Genomic DNA, 21,586 nt, shown 5'->3' with positions numbered 1-21,586 from the left:
AGGTCTTCAAGAAAAGGTTTTATGACTACTTGGTAGGTATGTTATAGAAGGATTTATTCAAGTACTAGTTGAAGTATGTAGTCCTTTACAATTCTAAGGTTTTGTGATGCTATGAATGTTGTGAAGGAAAAAGAGACCTAATAAAAGGTCTTTGTATTTGGTGATTAGGAGTTCTTTGGTAAGAAAAGTTAATAAAGTACTGGGGACTACAGCTACAGGTGATAAGGGGTTGAGAAATAATGAGGCCAGTGGAAGTATTGTGTATCAGCCACTCTTTTCAAAAGTGTGGCAGTGAAGGAAGGAGAGATATGGGTAGATGGAGGGGATAGTTAAGTCAATGGAAGGTTTTTTTTTTTTAATGATAAAGAAGCCTTGAGAGCTTTTATATGTGGAGGGAAAAGAGACAGGAGAGGGAAGTCGTTTATTAAGTGCTTATCATGTGCTGGGCATTGTTTTAAGCCATTCACATTTGATTCTCACAACAATCTTATGAGGTAGGTGCTGTTATTATTATCCACATTTTACAGCTGAAAAAACTGAGGCAGACAGAGAGTAAGTGATTTGGCCAGGGTTACATAGCTAGTAAGTGTCTGAGGTTCAATTTGAACTCAAGTCTTCCTGACTCTGGGCACAGCACTCTTTATCTCCTCTGTTACCTATCTGCCCTTTAGAGTGAGTCCAGTTGAATCTGCCATAAAATGTTACTGGGACTTGTTTGGTCTGGTAGGTGTTCTTGACTCTCCAAAATAAGTAAGCAACTTTGCTTTCAGAATTAGTCCCATAAACCCTTAAGATATTAGATATTTAATAAGGTAGTTGTTGTTCATTTGTTTTTCAGTCATGCCTGCCTCTTTGTGACTCCTTTTGAGGTTTTCTTGGCAAAGATACTGGAGTGGCTTGCCATTTCCTCCTCCAGATCTTTTTACAGATGAGGAAACTGAGACAAACAGAGTGAATTGCCTTGCCCAGAGTCACATAACTAGTAAGTGTCTGAGGCCAGATTTGAACTCAGGGAGATGAGTCTTCCTAACTGCAGGCCCTGCACTCTACTATGCCACCTAGCTGCCCATTTAGTAATAGAATATATTAATAATAGAGCATATTAATAAACTAATCTCCTTCTTCTTTCTTAATAAAACACACCTATACACACTGGAGAAGGAAATGGCAAACCACTCCAGTATCTTTGCCAAGAAAACCCTAATGAGGTCACAAAGAGTGGGACCAAATACCAAAATATCTTCCATAGATGGGAAATCTATTTTTAAATACTATGTGCTTAAAAGTCCACTTAATGAAGGCAAGAATGAAACGCATTATACCTGAATTGTGTACAGCTTCCTAAAGTGCTATCCCAGAAAAAGAGTCAATTTCAATCCCTAAATTTCCAACTAGCCTCATGAAACTGATGCTAGAAATGACTCTTACATTATCAGGCTTCCACACTGTACAGGATTGTGTCTTGGACAGAACACATGTCCTTTCTACCTCCAAGAAGATGAAAGAAAAAAGAGAGAGGAATGGAAGTGTCAAGCATGATGTTAAGTACTCTACAAATATCTCATTTTATCTTTGCAATAACCGTGGGAGGGAGGTACAGTTATTATCCCTACTTTACAGATGAGGAAACAGAGGTTAAGTGGCATGTCCAGGGTCCCACAGCTACAATGTATCTTTGGTCAGAATTTGAACTCATGTCTTCTTGATTTCAGGCCCAGCACTTTATTCACTGTGAAATCATAAGAGCTCAGCATCAGGGTGGATGGTGAAGTCTGGTGAGATGGAAGGAAGACAGCATCTCATCTCTGCCACATGAGCAGTAACGCACAGGTGGATTTTGGGTGACCCCTTATATGGACGAGAAGTAAAGAGGGAAGCAAAGGGGGAAGCATGCTCCAAGTAGTTGTGAGTCTTCCCTGATTTGATCTGTCCACGTCAAATTCTGCATCAGAGCTGTGTTCTTTGGTTTATGTAACCTGCTCTTCAGGTTCTCTTGGAATCTGGGGTTGGAAATGAAGCCTCTGAATTCCAATTTCTGTGCTAGGACTGACTGCTGCAGTCTTAGTGTATGCTATGCAAATCAGTTGGTCGGTCAATGAGTATTGACTTACTATATGCCAGGCACTGGGCTAAGTGCTAGGAATACAAACAAACAAACAAACAAACAAACAAAACCAGTCCCTGTTCTCAAGAAACTCTATCTCCCCCCACTCCCAATTACAGACATTGGGAAAACAAAAACAAAGCCCATCTAACAGACACAGTCAAGCAAAACAAATATTCCCATGTTGTTCGTGTCCAAAGATGTGCCTCATTCTGCATATTAGACCATCACCTCTCAGTGAGGAGACAGGTAATGTTCTTCATCATCTGTCATCTAGAATCATGGTTGATCCTTGCATTGATCAGGGTTGTTAAGTCTTTCAAAATTGTTCATTTTTATAATATTGATATTACGATTCCAATTGTTGTCCTAGTTCTATCCACTTAATTCTGTAACAAGTTCATGGAAGTCTTCCCAAGTTTCTCTGAAACTATACCTTTTATCATTTCTTATAGAACAGTAGCATTCTGTTACACTTATATATCATAATTTGTTCAGCCATTTTTTACCAATGAATGGACATCCCTTTTGTTTCCAGTTACACACACACATACACATACACACATACACACACACACACACACAACTGCTATAAATACTTTTTGGGCATATGGGTCCTTTTCCTTTTTCTCTGATGTTATTCATTAGAGTGGCATTCCTGGAACAAAGGATATGTACAATTTAGTAACTTTGAGGGAAAAGTTCCAAGTCGCTTTCCAGAATAATCATACTAATTTACAACTCTGTTCACAATGCATCAATGTGCTTGTTTTCCTAAAGCTCCTTTAACATTTGCCATTTTCCTTTTTAATCAGCTTTGCTAATCTTTTTTTTTTCAGCTTTGCTAATCTTATGGGTGTGAGGTAGAACCTAAGGCATATTTTAATAGGCATTTCTGTAATTAATAGTGTTTTGGAGCATTTTTGTACATGTGTGGAAAGTTTGGAATTCTTCCCTTGAGAATTGCCTGTTCATATCCTTTGATCATTTGCCATTTGGGTAATGGCACTTATTCATGTAAGTTTGAATCAGTTCCTTATATGTCTTGGAAATTAGACCTTTATCAGAGAAATGTGATGCAAAGATTTTCCCCAGTTAAGTGTTTCTTTTCTAGTCTTTGCTGCCTTGGATATTTTTGGATAAAACCTTTTTGATTTTATTCCTTGGGAATAGATTCCCTGAGGGGAACTCTTCCCCTATATAGATATCTGAAAAGTAATTTCTTTCTTGGTTCTCTTATTTCTTTATGAGATGGCCTTTTTCATCTCTGTTATTCAATTCATATATGTGAAGTATTGAAATTAATTCATTGCCTTTGGTACCTTTCAGCAAAATGTGATTTCCCTGTTAAACTCCTCACAAAAAGGAAAATAGTAGAACAAGTATGTGCTCTGTACCAATGCTACAGGCGTCTGTTCTCTTGCCCTTTTCTTCCCATCCAATGATACCACCATCACAGGACCTTATCCTTTTCCCCTTTTAAGCTCTTTTTCAAATGAGAAGAAAAAGAGAATTGCTTGAAAGGTCAAGTTATGCCCCCATGTCAAGGATGGGTGCTGCAAAAGAAGGAATAGTTAGTTTCCCCTTCCATTATACGGCCAAGCCTCACATTAGCACCTAGTTCTATGTTATCAGGATCACTAGACTAGATCAGGGAAACGCTATAGATAAGGCACATCTGGATATGAGCAAAATCTGTCATGGCATTTTTATGGAGAAGATAAAAAACATGGGTTAGATGATTGCACAGTCAGGTAAGGTTGTAAGTAATTGAACAATCATACTCAGAGAGTTGCAGTTAATGGATTGAGCTCCACTAGCAGGGAGTCCTCTAATGTATTTCCTAAACATTTATTCTTGACCCTTTGTTATTGAACATTTTTATCAATGATTTGGATGAAAATATAGCTGACATGACTTTTATGCCATGTTTTAAATATGGAGGTAATCTGAATATAGGAGTATCACAGGGTCATAGATACAGGACTGGAAGGCACCTCAGAGATCATCTAGAACCACCACCTCATTTTATGGATGAGGAAACTGAGGCCCAGGGAGGTTGAAGTGACTTCTTCAAGATGATATAGGGAGTTTCAGAGGCAGGATTTGAACCTAGATCTTATTCTAGAAATGTTGGAGCTAAAATTAAAAAAGATCACAACTGACAGGAATGATGGACTTAAACTGACAAGATAAAATTCAACAGGGAAAATGTTAACTTTGGTTAAAACAAACCAACTGTACAAATACTGGGAAGGGAAGGCATGGACATATAATTGTTCATGTGAAAAAAAAAACCTACGAGTTTTAATAGACTACAAGTTGACTGAGTCAATATGACATGTGCACATGGTAGCTAAAAGATCTAATACAGTGTTAGGCTACATCAAAAAAAAGTGTCCAGAAAGAGGCCCACTATACACTGACCTGGTCAAAGCCCATCTGGAAGATTGTGTTGGCTTCTTGGCACCACATTTTTGATTTTTTTAAAAAAAAATTATTTTTCCTCAATTACATGTAAACAAAAAATTTAATATTATTTTTAAAATTTTGAGTTCCAAAATATCTCCTTCTCTCCTTCTCTCTCCTCCCCCTGTGAGAACACAAGCAATTTGATATAGATTATATATGTAGGCACCACATTTTAAGAAAGACATTGACAAGCTGGGACACATTCAGAAGCAGATAACCAGCATGATACCTCACAAGGTTAGATGAATGACCTGGTAATGTTTACTCTGCTGAAAAGATGGCTTTGTCTTCAAGTATTTAAAGGATTGTGCTGTGGAAGAGTGATTAGATTTGTTCTAAATGCTATGATTAGAAGTTTCAAGGTAGGTGGATTGAAGTTTCAAGGTAGGTTGATCAAAGTTTCAAGGTAGATGGGTATGAAAACTTAAGCTCTTAGAAGGCAGAGATTATATCTTATTTACCTTTCATGAGCTAAGCACAGGCTTCACCTAAAATAGGTGCTTAGCATAGGTTTGTGGTTAGACTATATTCTACAAACCATACAGTTCTGCATATACTTTCTATAAAGTTGCCATGTCCAATACCATTTAGCAATGACATAATTAATACAGGATCACTAGACCCCATTGTGAAATTGTAAAATTCACTGTAAACTATGAAACTCACTGTTCTATAGTTCATAGTGGTGGACTTTAAGTGAGGTGAGACCTGAGTTTAAGTCCCATATCTGACACTTACTGGGTGTGTAACTATGGAAAACAGTAGCTAGATGGTACAGTGGATAGAATGCCAGGCTTGGAGTCAGGAAGACTCATTATTCCTGAGTTCAAGTCTGCAGACACTTACTACCTGTGTGGCTCTGAGCAAGTCACTTAATCCTATTTGCCTCAGTTCTTCATCTGTAAAATGAGCTGGAAAAGGAAATGGCAAACTACTCCAGTATCTTTGCCAAGAAAACCCCAAATGGGATCACAAAGAGTTAGACAGGATTGAAAAGACTGAACAACACCAAACTATGGAAAAAGTCACATCACTTCTCTGAGCCTCTTCATCGGCAAAAATGGGCATAATGCCACTAGTGCCTACCTCACAGGGTTTTTGTGATGCTAAAATGAGATCATGTTGCATAGACAGACAAATGCTTTGCAAACTTTAAAGCAGTATAAGGATCTTTGCAAACCTTTGATCATCATATAAATGTCAGCTATTATTCTAATTATAGAAATGCCAATTATTTATTATTTTTTCAAACTGTCCATTGGAAACATCGTTCTTCCAGAATTAACTGCTGTGTGATGTCACATCAATTACCATCATGCTTCACAGCAGAGTTCAAAGGATTATGGAATCATACCTGGAAGGGGATTTCCAGATCATCTAGTACCATCCCTTCATTTTACAGGTAGGGAAACTGAAGCCCAGATATTGGAAATTTCTGTCTTTCATATAGTAAGTGTGAGTGCTAGGATTCAAGCCCACTTCTTTTCTAATTCCAAATCCAATTTAATTTCCATTGGATACTACATTGACACCTCTTTCCTATTCTCCTAATCCCAATCTCCTTTTTCTCTCCTGTCTTCTCACGACTAACAAACTTAGGTAAGGTTTGATTGCAGAGATGTGAGCTGCTATTATAGACATCAATAAATAATACTACATGAAAACAAGAAAAAAAAACTGCATGAATGCTATAACTGAAAGTCATCCCCTGTTCCCCAAGTCCATTATTTTATTTTAATGGATGCCTCACATGAGGGATTTGTAAGCATCACTTTATTTTTCCTTCACATGACCCAAATCTAGATGCAGTAGCTCCATTTTACACAGCAGGATATAGATACTCAGTCTTAGTCTAAGGATGTTCTCATAGGGGATGTCTGGGCACCAAGAGAAAAGTGATGTAGGGTGCAAATAGACTGAAAATCAGCTGCTTCAGCCCAGTGTCCTGGCTGCCTATAAACAGTTTTAAAGGCAGAACAGTTTCCATACAAACACCAGACTGCAGTTAAAAGTAGACCTCCTGCCCTTACCTGAATATTGGCTGGGAAGGAAATTGAGTTTGAAGAAACAGAGGAATAGTCAGCAACTAAGGAACTGTTCCTCTAGGCTGGCAAAGGACCAGAAACAGAAAAGTGCAGGACAGGAAGGGAAATGTTTATCCCTTGCCATGTGTCATATGGAAACTTTGATCTTGGGCTTGGTAAGAGACAGCATAACTCAAGAGACTTTGCCTAGGGGTTTTTTGGGAAATATTCAACAGGACAAATAGTGCTAACATTCATGCTTGGGGGGAAATGGATTATTCAATTTGCACATCCCTTCCTCAAACTGGAGCCTGGAGAGATGCTTTAGAAAACAAATGCCCAGATTCCTGCTGCTTCTATTTCTTTGTGCATGAAGGACTGAGGCACAGACAGGTATCTAACTATAAGAATAGGCAGATTTTCATTTAAATAATAGCCAGATTCACATTTATATGGTGTTTGGGGTTATGAGATCAGGCAGTTATTAACATAAGATAAGGACTGGAACTTACAGATGAGAAAACTTCTTCTATTAATGCAGGTTGTTACCTTCTCAACTCAATAGTCTGAGAGTTGTCTGAGGTCACAGAGTCAGAGATGGGACTTTCTGGCTATGAAGCCAACTCATTACCATAGCATAATGTTTTATACAAGAAACTGAGGCTCTGAGAAGTCATGACTTGCCCAAGGACATTTAGCTGAAAAGTAGAAGAGCCTAAGCCAGGGTCTTCTTGACTTCAATTTCTGTGTTCTTTCTACTAAACCACATTACTTAAGTTAGAGGAATAGGTACCTTTTGTCTGGATTGGAGGAGTGTGTAGAGTATTATATTGTTTACCTGGGTGTTTATATGGGAGTAGAAGGTCCCTTTCCCTTTTGTTGGGGAGACCTGGGCCAAATTCTAATGTTCCAAAAGAAAACCACAAATAGAAACATGAGTCAAAGATAGTGATTTATGGGAATCCCCTAGAATTGAACCCGGTGTACGTTAAACTGGGGCTTTTGTTTATGAGTCATTGGTCACATTTACACAATCTTAAATAGCTAGGGAGGAGGAAAGAAAGATCTACAATCTATGGGCCGTTCTGCATCCTGACAGTATACTTTGGCTGACCTACTTTCAAATGTGCTGGTACAGCTGAAAATTTTCTAGGCACAATGTTCCTTCTAACAGAACTCAGACTATTCATCCATTCCACTTAGGTTTGGAGGAGAGAATTGTAACAGAGGAGTAGAAAAAGCCCTGGACTAGAAGTCTCAGCTCTGACGTTGACTCACAGTGTGGTCAGGCATACTCTTTACCTAGGCTTCAGTTTCTTCATCTGTAGAATGAAAGGGTTGTAATATGTAATTGCAAACTTTTTATTTATCTTCAAGTGTGACTTTGGATTGTATTTCTATAATGCCCTCCTGCCAAGAGTGGAAAAATAGAATTACTATAAAAATTGACACATAATTTTTTGCATTGATTTCTAGCTATTTGTTTTTTGATAATATAGTAATATGAATGTTCCACCCTTCTTCTCTATAGATCTATCAGGGAAGAAAAAGGAGCTAAGGCTAGTACTAATGTAAGACCCAAATAAGGTAAAAAGTCTGACCAAACATTTGATCCCAGGATGACAGCAGGGTCCCTAGGAGCTTGCCTGGCATCTTAATGTACACTAATGCAGTGGATGCAAGTGAATTCCTGGAACATTGGGGTGTCACAATGCCTAGGAGAAATAATAGATAAGTACACTCAGAGTATCCTTTGATATCTCTTCTTCTCTCCCTTTCTCATTAAATCCCTGGAGTATACATACATTCTGAGGAACTTCAGAAGCTGAGATCTTTACTTGAAATGGGTAGTACAGGGATTCTTGTCCTCCACCTGGGACTATACCCCTAACAGAGGTCCTCAAGCTGGCCAGTGATTTTGGATTACTTCACATGATTTTTGAACTTCCTGAATAGTATCTGAGTGGGCTCCACAGCAATCCCAAGTCCTAACCAGCCTCTAGATTTGCCTAGAAACCAAGGCATTTACATAATTTCAAGCTTTTTGGTCTTATTTTTTCTAACCCAAGAAATACAGGAAGGTTTGTACATTCCATGATGAAGGACATCTGAGTCAGGTACTGAACTCTACCTTACTGCTACATTTAGGCCTGTGTGGTCATGCCCCATCTTGCACACTTGGTCCTAAGGGTATGCCTTTGAACTTTTGCTGAAATGCATCCTGTTTGCATTGATCCATTTCCTCCAAATCTCCATGGACACTTTGAAGTCTATTCCTTCCCTCTTGAGGAGTTAGCAACTCTGGCCATGAGCATCAATGGCCTGAAGAACTGAAGAATCAGAATGATGAGTCACACTTTCCATTTTGATTAACATTTGTACTTGTCCATGGCCTGATTTCTTCTAAGTCCACTCTAATTTCTTCCATGTCTCAGGCTTATTTTCATGGCTGACTAAAGGGATCATAAACTGAAGATGACTATTAGTTCTGATAAATTGGAAAGGCTTAGTAAGCCACATTCATGGCTCAGAGGGCAGACACAGGGGTGAGCCACATTCAAATTCATGGAAACAGCTTACGTGTCTGTCTCTCTGTTACGGATCCAATGTTTACGCTTTGCACATTAATGCCCAGGAGAATGCCAGCTCTAGTTTAGAACTTTGATTTGGTTTCCTGGTATGATGCATAAGCATATATTAAGGTTAATGATTTATTTAATACCCTCTAGGCTCAGCAAAACACCTTGCCTGCCATATATATATCTTGGGCTCATTGGTGAGCTTAATACCTCTGTCTTCATGGAATGAAACAAAGAAGTATTTCTCTGCATGGTAAAAATATATTTTCTTTAAAGTGCTACTTTTTCAAAGTACAGTGGCAACTTCTCGAGAAAACAAACAAAAAGAACCAAATCTGAGAACAATAATGAAATTCCAACCTTTGTTTACCCAATGTGAACTGAAGCCTTTAAAACCTAATAATAAATTCAAGGACCCCTATTATTCATTCAGTGCATGTAACAGATAAGCTGTCAGCCTAGTCTGTGGATAGCTTTGCACAGAGCATGCACAAACGTTTAACTTTGGCTGAAGTGTCATTAGTTTTCCCAACAGTCATAAAATATACATTAAAGATGCAATGGACAGGGATTAGTTTTGCAATAATTATGCAGAGCAAGAAAAATGGACCACTTAAAAAGAAGTTTAAATAACTACTGGACACAGTTCCAAATAGTACTTTCCTTTCTTCTTGGAATTTCCTTCTCCCCATTTGGGATGCATGACAACTAATTAGCTAAGTACTGTTTGCTACTCACAAAGGATAGGCAATCAAAATGATATACCATCAGGGGTTCCCGATTGCCTCTTGTATAAAACACATGTATAAATAATGTTTAAGGCTCTTCCTTATCTTGCTTTGGGCTATCTTTCTGCCTTTCTCCCACATTATTTCTCTTCTTGTCCTCTTCATTTCAGCTGAGCTGTGCTACTGGCAGTTTCTTAAACTCAACATTCCGTCTTCTGCTTCTGAGAACTCACCCATCCCCATGCTTGAAATTCATTCCCTCATCACTTCAGCTCCTTAGAATCCTTAGCTTTTGCCAAGATTGAGCTCAGGTGCTACCTCCTACACAAAGTCTTCTCTGACTGCTCAGTAATTGGGGCATCTATCTAGCACACTACTTGGAACATCATAATAAAAATTTGTTGAAGTAAATTGAGTAGCAGAAATACGGCACATTATGCGACAAAATGGAAAAAAAATGCAGTGGACTTATATGTCTGCAAATGAGTCCCTATAGTAGGTGGGGAATATCATACTATCCAAGTTCTTGGGGCTGGTGAGAATCTAGTTTGTAGCACCTAGATGATGGGCAAGCACTATTAATTTCTGTAAAAGTGAATGAGGTGATCAATCTTCTCACTTTGAATGAATGAATGAAAAAGCATTAAGCACTTACTATGTGCCAAGTTTTGTGCTCAGCACTGGAGAAAAAATTCCAAAGGCAGACAGTCCCTATTCTCAAGGAGTTTTAATAGGGGAAGATAACATATGTAGGATAATTGTGGCCTGGGAGGATTATTTTGACCTGGGAAGTCAAGGGGAAGTGAGTGCAGTCATAAAGCAATTGATGATATGTTATTCCTAGGAATAATGGTGCTGATTTGTTTATTATTCCCAGAGGTAGAGGTGGAAACTAGAGAAGAGAGAGATATGGGAAGGTAAAAGGAGTGACATGGGTGGAAGATAGCAGGAAAGAATATGCTTGGTGTGGGTATGAGATAGATAAGGGAAATTCTTACTTATCTGGAGCCTAGGGCCCTAGGGTTGGGGTTAGTGTACCTAATGATGGAGAGGGGCAGATGGAGGTTAGAACAAAGAGGCATAGGGTGACTCTGGTGGGAGAGTAACATAGTGGGTCTGGGCCTAGGCTAGTTATACTTTCAAGATCTGCTTAATAGAAAAACACTGCTCTCCATAGTACAGAAACACACTCTGTACACATTTATAGGTCTTTGGTTCTGTTTTTATTGAGTAACATTTACAAGGGCACCCATTCCATATTAGGCCTGTCCTAGGTGAGATATGGGTGAGATATTGATATGTACCAGTATAGTTCACCAGAAGGCATGTGCTTGGTTCATATACTGCACCATGTCCCTGAACAGAGGCAAAATAGCTCCAATGGTCCATTTCTTTTCTACCATATTTCTGGAATGCTGTCTGGCTCCCATGTTTCATCCTCTGATTTGGGCTTTCTAGCTTTTAATTGTAAGGAGTCAAGACGTTATCTATGTTTTCTGATTGTTTATCTTTGCTTTCGCATCTTTTAGTCTTTTAATTAAATATAATCTTGCTTGGAATTTGATCCTTTGGCATATAGCCTGGATCTTCATGCACCACAGATCCTAGATTTAGAGCTAGAAAAGTCCTTAGAGAACCATCTGGTCCAGCCCACTCATTTGAGAGATAAGGAAACTGACCCAGTGAGGTTAAATTACTTTCCCAGGATCACAAAGCTAGTAAATATCTGAGGCAAAATTTAAACCTGTCTTTCCAACTGGAAGCCCAGCACTTTATTCACCATGCTGTGCTGCCTCTTTGACCATGCTGGTCCTTGTCAAATTTATTTTGCATAGGCTGAGGCAAATATGGTTTAATGTGATGTGGACACTACAGTCTCTGAAAATTTGAAATTGAAAATCTTCCAAAAGGCAGTAGATAGACTAGTGAAAGGTATGATCAGGCTGCAGCATATAACAAACAGGAATTATTAAGAAGTGATATAAAGGATGTCATCGAAGAACTATATGATTGAAAAGAGAAGCTGATTATTTGGTGAGAGGGAAGAATAACCTATGGATGGGGGGAGGGTGACCCATTGGTTATGCCAAGAGAATGTGAAGGTGTCCACTTATTAATTGTGTGCCCTTGGATAAGTTTCTTGAACTCACTAGTCTTCAGTTTTTTTTTCTAATATAAATTTATTTATTTTTAGTTTTCAACATTTACTTTCACAAGATTTTGAATTCCAGAGATTTTCACCCCATCTTGCCCCTCCCTACCCAAGATGGCATGCATTCTGAATACCCCTTCCCCTAGTCTGCCTTCCCTTCTATCTCTCCCCCCCACCTTCTCTTATCCCCTTCCCCTTCTATTTTCCTGTAGGGCAAGATAGATTTCTGTACCTCATTTCCTGTATTTCTTATTTCCCAGTTGCATGTGGAAACATTTTATTTAAACATGTGTTTTTAAAACTTTGGGTTCCAAATTTTCTCCCTTCCTTCCACTCTGCCCACACTCATTGAAAAGGCAAGCAAGTCAATACAGGCCATACATGTACAGTTATGCAAAACACTTCCGTAGTAGACATGTTGTGAAAAACTAACTGCATTTCCCTTAATCCTATCCTGCCCCCCCCATTTATTCTATTCTTTCTTTTGACCCTGTCCCTCCTCAGAAGTACTTCCTTCTGATTACCCCTTTCCCAATCTGCCCTTCTCTCTATCATCCCCTGCTCTCTTGTCCCCTTCCTCCCCTATTTTCCTGTAGGGTAAGGCAGATTTCCATACCCAATTGAGTATGTTTGTTATTCTCTCCTTAAGCCAAATCCTATGAGAATAAGATTCCCTCATTTCCTCTCACCTTCCCTGTTTCCCCTCCACTGTAAGAACCTTTTCTTGTCTTTTTTGTTCGAGATAATGTACCCCATTCTACCTTTCCCTTTCTCCTTCTCCTAGTATAATCCTCTCTCACCCCTTAATTTTATTCTCCAGATATCACCCCTTCATCTTCAACTCACCCTGTGCCCTCTCTCTCTCTCTCTCTCTCTCTCTCTCTCTCTCTCTCTCTATCTATCATATAATTTTTCCCCTCCCACTACCCTAATACTGACAAAAGTCTCATGAGTTATAAATATCATCTTTCCATGCAGGAATGTAAACAGTTCAGTTTTAATAAGCCTCTTATGATCTCTCTTTCCTGTTTACCTCTTGTAAACTTGAGTCTTGTATTTGAAAGTCAAATTTTCTATTCAGCTCTGGTCTTTTCATCAAGAACGTTTGAAAGTCCCCTATTTCGCTGAATGACCATTTTCTCCCCTGAAGGATTATACTCAGTTTTGCTGGGTAGGTGATTCTTGGTTGTAATCCTATCTCCTTTGCCCTCCAGAATATTATATTCCATGCCCTGTGGTCCCTTAACATAGAAGCTGCTAAATCTTGTGTTATCCTGATTGTGTTTCCACATACTTGAATTGTTTCTTCTGGCAGCTTGTAATATTTTCTCCTTGACCTGGGAACTCTGGAATTTGGCTACAATATTCCTGGGAGTTTTCCTTTGGGGATCTCTTTCAGGGGAGATCGGTGGATTCTTTCAATTTCTATTTTGCCCTCTGGTTCTAAAATATCAGGGCAGTTTTCCCTAATAATTTCTTAAAAGATGATGGCTAGGCTCTTTTTTTGGTCATGGCTTTCAGATAGTCCAATAATTTTTAAATTCTCTCTCCTGGATCTATTTTCCAGGTCAATTGTTTTTCCAATGAGATATTTCACATTGTTTTCTAATTTTTCATTCTTTTGGATTTGTTTACAATGTCTTGATTTCTCATAAAGTCACTATCTTCCAACTGCTCTATTCTAATTTTTAAGGAAGTATTTTCTTCAGTAATCTTTTGGACTTCCTTTTCCATTTGGCCAATTTTGCTTTTTAGGGCATTTTCTCCTCATTGGCTTTTTGGACCTCTTTTGCCATTTGGGTTAGGCTATTTTTTAAGGTGTTATTTTCTTCAGTATTTTTTGGGTCTCCTTTAGCAAGCTGTTGACTTGTTTTTCATGATTTTCTTGCATCACTCTCATTTCTCTTCCCAGTTTTTCCTCTACTTCCTTACTTGCTTCTCAAAATCCCTTTTGAGCTCTTCCAAGGCTTGGAACAGATTCATATTTTTCTTGGAGGCTTTGGATGTAGGAGCTTTGACTTTGTTGTCTTCTTCTGGTTGTATGTTTTGATCTTCTTTGTCACCAAAGTAAGATAATATAGTCTGACTCTTTTTGCGAGGTTTGCTCATGATCCCAGCCAACTACTTGAGTTTTAAACTCTTTGTTAAGGTAAAAGTCTGCTTCCAATATGGAGAATGTACTGTCCCAAGCTTCTGGGGCTTGTATAGCTGTTTTCAGAGATACTTCTAGGGACCTGTAAATTTTCAGTTCTCCCAAGGTGGTATGATAAGGGTCGAGGTGTTTACTGTTTTCCTGACCTGTGCTCTGGTCTTTGAGTGACCGGCCACAAGCAGTCTTTTCTCTCTTGGAACTGTGAGGAGGGTTTCCTCTCTACCACCACTACAAGCTGCACCGTGCCAGTGCTCCTCCTCACCCCAGGACCGCCACCCAAAACTGTGACCCAGATCCAAGCACAGGCAAAGCAAGAAATTTCTGCCTCAGCACCAGCAAAGAGATCCCTGCAATCCCTCTCTGATCAGCCACTTGATTTCCCCTCAGTCTGTGGGCTGGAAGCTCAGGACGCAGCCACTGCTCTGGTGCCACTCTGTGCTCTGGAACTGGCTCTGATCTAGTTCTTCTCTTACTGAAAAAACAGACTTTTCCCACTGACCTTCTAAGTTGTCTTTGGCGTTCATGGATTGAGGAGTCTGGAAACCACCACAGCTGCCTGTGATTTGTTCCTCTGAGGCCTGCTCCAGGTTCACTGCGGCCCGCACGCCCAAACAGAACTGAGCTCCTCTACCTGCCTGGTCTGATATGCCTTTCTGATCAACCATCCAGGCTGTCTTGGGCTGTAAATTTGTTTTACTCTGTCTTTTTGTAGGTTCTGCTGCTTTAGAATTTGTTTAGAGCCATTTTTTAAATGGGTATTTGGAGGGGTTTGGGGGAGAGCTCAAGCAAGTCACTGCTTTCACTCCGCCATCTTGGCTCCGCCCTAGTCCTCAGTTTTCTCATGTAACTCTGTATTCATAATTTTCTCATCAATTCCTCATTCTTCACAAAATGAGGGGGTTGAATTAGATGCTAAGCTCCTCAAAGCTCCTTTCTAGCTCTATATAGAATCAGGCAATCCCTTAGTATATTGAGTAGCATTCCTCTGTGACTTCTGAGAAGACACAGACAAGTGTCACACAGGTTGGGCAGGCATGAATGGGTTTTAATTTGCATCTTTGGAGAGTATACCAACGTCAGTGAAATCACAGATTCATTAGAGTATTACTAAGTGAGGGATGACTTTAGACACATGTATATACATATTTTTTGATGTATAGAGGATAGGAAGGGGAATCATCTCCCTAATGGGGCTTTTGCCCTTAAGATTGCATCAGACATAGGAAATTATTTTTAACTTGTTATGTACAGTGGAATATTTATGCACGTAATTGTTTAAAGGAATCCTAAGGCATTTTTCTTGAACAGAGATGCTCACCTTGAGTTACAGATGAGCTATTGAAACTTTTCATGACTCATTGTCAACATGATAGTCAACTTTTCAGATGCCTTTAGTATCTTCTGTGGTAAGCAATTAAATTTTTTCATTTATATACTGAATTAAATTTCCATCCTTAAATCCTTAAGGAGTCAATCAACTTTCCTAGCATCAGGGAAAATAGCTAAAATGAGAATGGGTGCTTGGTTTCAAATTTTACAAAATTTCTCCAGTAAATCTAGTAGGCCATTATATGTGTGTAGATATATATGTATGTGTGTATGTATTTCTATGTGTATGCATGTATTATATAGGGGTGTGTGTGTGTGTGTGTGTGTGTATCAATCGATCTATCAACCCTGAGCCATTAATTTGAACTATGGTTGTTGTCCTTTGTTCTTGAAGAGGGCCAAAATGACATCACTATGTTAGAGTCAAGTTACAGTGTGTCCAACTGGGCTGAATAGATCAATATGAGCTCCGAATGCTCTACCATAGGTCAGGTACAAATAGTCCATGTGAACATTTGGGGTAGGTTCTCTAAATTTGCACATCTTTTATTTGTTTTGAGCTGCTTCAATTCTGCTTTGCTCATAGAGCATACACCTTCTCTGATGAGGGCATGCCATGCTGGGCAGTCCTGTGCCAATGTCTCCCATGCCACACAATCAATTCCATAGTTAAGATATTCACATATATGTATATACATATATATATAACCACCATATTCTCCCATTACTTCCTTTTTCATTAACTGCTTTCATTAACAATTTTTCATTAACTATTTCACTAAATATTCAGTTTGCTGGCTTCCAAGTCATTCTTTTTCCCTTTCTAAAGAAGTTCAGTCTGACTCATAGTCTTTTTCTAAACTCCAGACCTTTCCCTTATACTCAGAGGCTCCTCAATGTATACAGACTTCAATATACATACTAGTGTCCCTTCAAATATCTTGGCCTTCCAAATTTATCCATGTGTTCCACTCTTATGGCCTAAATCTTAGCTACTCCCTTCAGCCCTCCACAGAGTTTGCCATACCTTAGGTCTCATCATCACTCATAACTATGCTATTGCCATGATCTTGAATTCTTATTGTAGCTGGCTATCCCTTTATCTCTCCCTTTGCCTGACCAATTCTTCATCCTCACCATAACTTCCAGCTCCACCACACCTACCTGCTCTCCTAGTCTGTCACCCTCGCCCTAGTACTTTCTTCCCTACCATGTTTTGGCCTCATGGTTGATTCTTTTTTTTTTTTTGGTCATTTTTTAAAAAATTAATTTATTTTTATTTCTCAACGATCACTTCCACATGCTTTTGAGCTGAAAATTTCTCTCCCCCTTCCTCCCCCCACCCTCCCCAAGACGGCACACAATCTGATATAGGCTTTACATTTACATACCCATTAAACATATTTTCACATTAGTGAAGTTGTAAGTAAAAATTAAAACCAATAGGAGGAACCATCAGAAAGATGAAACAAAACTCGACAGAAGGTAAAAATAAGTGATAGCGATTCGACTTCCATAGTTCTTTCTTTGAATGTGGACAGCACTTTCCATCCCGAGGCCTCTGGAGATGTCTTAGATCCTCGTAATGTTGAGAAAGGTTCAGTTTAACAATCTTAGTCATTGCATAACATGGCTGTTATTGTGTACAAAGTACTTTTGGTTCTGCTCACTTCACTCAGCATCAGACCATATAAGTATTTCCAGATTTTTCTGAAGTCAGCCTGTTCATCATTTCTTATAGCACAATAGTATTCCATTACATTCATATACCACAACTTGCTCAGCCATTCCCCAATTGATGGGCATCCCCTCAGTTTCCAATTCTTTGCCACCACAAAAAGAGCTGCTATGAATGTTTTTGTACATGTGGGTCCTTTTCCCATTTGTTTGATGTCTTTGGGATATAGCCCTAGAAGTGCTATTGCTGGATCAAAGGGTATGTACATTTTTGTAGCCCTTTGGGCATAGTTCTAAATTGTTCTCCAAAATGGTTGGATCATTTTGCAACTCCACCAACAATGTATTAGTGTTCCAATTTTCCCACATCTTCTCCAACATTTATCATTTTCCTGTTTTGTCATGTTGGCCAATCTGATAGGTGTGATGTAGTACCTCAGAGTTGTTTTGATTTGCATTTCTCTAATCAATAACGATTTAGAGCATTTTTTCATATGACTATAGATGGTTTTAATTTCTTCATCTGAGAACTGTCTGTTCATATCCTTTGACCATTTATCAATTGGGCAATGGCTTGTGTTCTTATAAATTTGTCTTAATTCTCAATATATTTTAGAAATGAGGCCTTTATCAGAGAGACTGGTTGTAAAAATTCTTTCCCAATTTTCTACCTTCCTTCTAATCTTAGTTGCATTGGCTTTGTGCAAAAACTTTTCAATTTAATGTAATCAAAATTATCCATTTTGCTTTTCATAATGATCTCTATCTCCTGTTTGGTCATGAATTCTTCTGTTCTCCATAGGTCTGATAGGTAAACTATTCCTTGTTCTCCCAGTTTACTTATGGTATCAGCCTTTATATCTAAGTCATGAACCCATTTTGACTTTATTTTGGTATATGGTGTGAGATTTTGGTCCATGCCTAGTTTCTGCCATACTGTTTTCCAGTTTTCCCAGCAGTTTTTTTCAAAGAGTGGGTTCTTATCCCAGAAGCTGGGGTCTTTGGGTTTATCAAATAATAGATTACTATAGTCATTGACTACTGTGTCTTACATATTTAACCTATTCCACTGATCCACCTCCCTGTTTCTTAGCCAGTACCAGACAGTTTTAATGATTGCTGACATAATACAATTTAAGATCTGGAATTGCTAGGCCACCTTCTGCCGCATTTCTTTTCATTAGTTCCTTTGATATTCTGGACCTTTTGTTTTTCCAAATGAATCTTGTTATTATTTTTTCTAACTCTATAAAATAATGTTTTGGTAGTTTGATTGGTATGGCACTGAATAAGTAAATTAGCTTAGGTAGGATTGTCATTTTTATTATATTAGCTTGGCCTACCCATGAGGAACTGATGTTTTTCCGATTATTTAGACCTGATTTTATTTGTGTGAAAAGTGTTTTGTAATTGTGATCATAGAGTTCCTGGGTTTCTTTCGGGAGGTAGACTCCTAAATATTTTATAACGTCTACAGTAAGTTTTAATGGGATTTCTCTTTCTATCTCTTGCTGTTGGGCTTTGTTGGTAATCTATAGAAATGCTGATGATTTCTGTGGGTTTATTTTATAGCCTGCAACTTTGCTAAAATTGTTTATTATTTCAAGTCATTTTTTGCTTGATTCTCTAGGATTCTCTAAGTATACCATCATGTCATCTGCAAAGAGTGATAGCTTTGTTCATGGTTGATTCTTTCAAATATACACTCTGCTCTAACCTTAAATTCCTTGACCCTTGTCATATTGCTGCTCATACCTTGCCAAAAACCAAGGCTGGGTTAATCCTGCCACTTGCTTTTACTGCTCTTATTTGCTTGCTGCCACGAGAGTTAACATAATCATATGAACCAGATTAACTACAAATACATGCTATCTCTTCTTAAGGGGGTCCCACTGCTTCATGGCAATCCTTTCATTCTTCTTCTTCTTCTTGTTGTTCAATCTGTTCAGTTGTGTCTGACTCTTCATGACCCTATTTGGGGTTTTCTTGGCAAAGATATCAGAGTGGTTTGCCATTTCCTTCTCCAGCTCATTTTACAGATGAGGAACTGAAGGAAATAGCATTAAATGACTTGCCCAAGGTCACAGTGTATGAAGCCAGATTTAAACTTAGGAAGGTGAGTTTTCCTGATTCCAAGCCCACTGTGTCACCTAGCTGCTCCTATTCTTGACTAATGAAATTTTTATCATGCTGCCCAGGGTGACTACTTCAAGTACTGTGTACAACTTCCTCCTCCTCCTCCTTCTCAGCAAGAGACCTTGGCTCCTAATTTACTGAAAATGTTACCCGTCTTCTGAAATCTTCCTCTTCTCCATTGTTTCACAATCTTAACTCATTCTGCTATTCCTTTCTCTTCTTTTTTTTCCTAGTCTCTGAGTGGATTGGCCTTTCTCCTTACCAAAGGCAACCATTCTACTTGTGCCCTTGATCTCATCCCTTTCAGGCTCTTTCACAAGTTTGACTTCTTAATTATTTCATTTTCTTATCTCTATATCCCTTCTTATCAACTGTAGCCTTTTCTGCTTCTTTAAAATATGACCAGATGTCCTTTATTCTTTAAAAAGAAGCTCATTTGAACCTGTCTAGGCTAAATCTCTACTCATTGCCTCCATTTCTTCCCTTTCTACTCCATAACTCTACATTTTGGCTTCTAACCCTATCATTTTAGTGGAATTGCTACTTGTAAGATTTAAAACTATGTCTTAGCTGCTAAATACAATATCTTTTTCTCAGTCTTCATTCTACTTGACATCTATGTAGTTTTTGACAGCCATCTACCTGCTTCTCCTATATATTTTTTTCTTCCATTGACTTCCAAGACACTGATCTTTCTTGTTTTTGTTCCTATATGCCTGACTATACCTTCTCATTCTCCTTTGCTTGGTCACCAATTTTATGCCCACTAGGTATAAATGTCTCCCAAAATGTCCTGGACTGTCTTCTCTCTTCCCTTTCAGTGACTTGTCAGGTCCAGCGGGTTTAATTATTATCTCTATGTACATGACTCCCAAATCTACATATGTAGTCCTAATTTCCCTTCTGAGCTCTGGTCCCACTTCCCCAGCTGTCTTCTAAGCATCTCTCTTTGGTTGTCTCATTGTCTGTTCAAATAAGCGATTCCCAGATTCACAATCTTAGAATTATCCTTGATTTTCTCTCCCTCACAGCCCCACCTCTGAGATATTCCTTCAATCCATCTCCCTTTTTCTACTTACATGGCTATAACATTACCTGAAAGACCCTCATCTCTCCTAGCCTGTAATGTGCAACAGCTTTTTTATTGGTCTCCCTATTTTGATTCTCTTTCCTCTCTAATCCTTCTTCCACAAAGTTATCAGATTAATATTACTAAACCACAGATCAGGACCTTTCACTTTTCTAATTAACAGTCTTCAGTAGTTCCCTATTACCTCCAGGACAAAATATAAACTCTTCAACCTGACATTTAAAGCCTCCACATTGTCTCCAGCCCATCTTTCTAATTCGTTTACCATTATATCTCTTCATGCACACTTCCTTTCCAGCCAAACTGGCCTTCTAGCTGTTACCTGAACCAGAAATTCAATCTCTTCCCATTACACAGATAGTCCTCCATGCAATGGAATACGGTCCTTCCTCACCTCAGCCTTGTAGAATCTCAAGTTTAGACTTAGTTCAAGGGCTATCTCCTACATACAGCTTTTCCTGATCCCCTCAGTTATTAAGTCTTTCTCCTCAAACAATTTTATATTTACTTACCTCTGCAGATGTAAAATGTACACCCTGAGGGTAAAGATGGTTCTTTTCTTCTTCTTTTTTGGTCACTGTATCCCTATAACTTAGCATGGTGCTTTTTATGATTTTATTGGACTAGGGAATGCTGGATGGGGAAACTATCTTTACCAATGCTGATCTGTAACTACTCTGCAAATTATAGTCATAGAGAATTGCCTGGAGGAAATGAGAGGTAGAGTGACCTGTCCATGGGTTCACAGCTAATATATGTCAGAGAGGAAATTGCACCAAGGTCTTCTTAATTCTGAGGCCAGCTTTTTGTTTCCTATGACACGATGTATCTACTTTGTACATAGTAGACACCTGAATACTGGAGAATTGAATTTTAATTTCCAGTTCTCTAGATGCCAATATATGATGAGAAGTTTGACCTTAACACCTTCATCCTATAAATCAAGAATAATAGCTCATATTTGTGTAGTACTATAAGATATACTTTCAGTCAACTGAGCAAGCAATCAATCAACATTTATTAAGCCCCTATTATGTGCTAGGCACTGTGCTAAGCTCTGGGGATACAAAAAGAGGCAAAAGACTGGTCCCTGCCCTCAAGGAACCTACAATATACTTGGGGCAAAAAGGTGTAAACAAATGC

This window comes from Phascolarctos cinereus, unplaced genomic scaffold (assembly GCF_003287225.1).
Source record: "Phascolarctos cinereus isolate Bilbo 61053 unplaced genomic scaffold, phaCin_HiC Scaffold_726;HRSCAF=1367, whole genome shotgun sequence".
NCBI classification, from domain to species: domain Eukaryota; kingdom Metazoa; phylum Chordata; class Mammalia; order Diprotodontia; family Phascolarctidae; genus Phascolarctos; species Phascolarctos cinereus.
Note: the sequence above shows the minus strand (reverse complement) of the source record.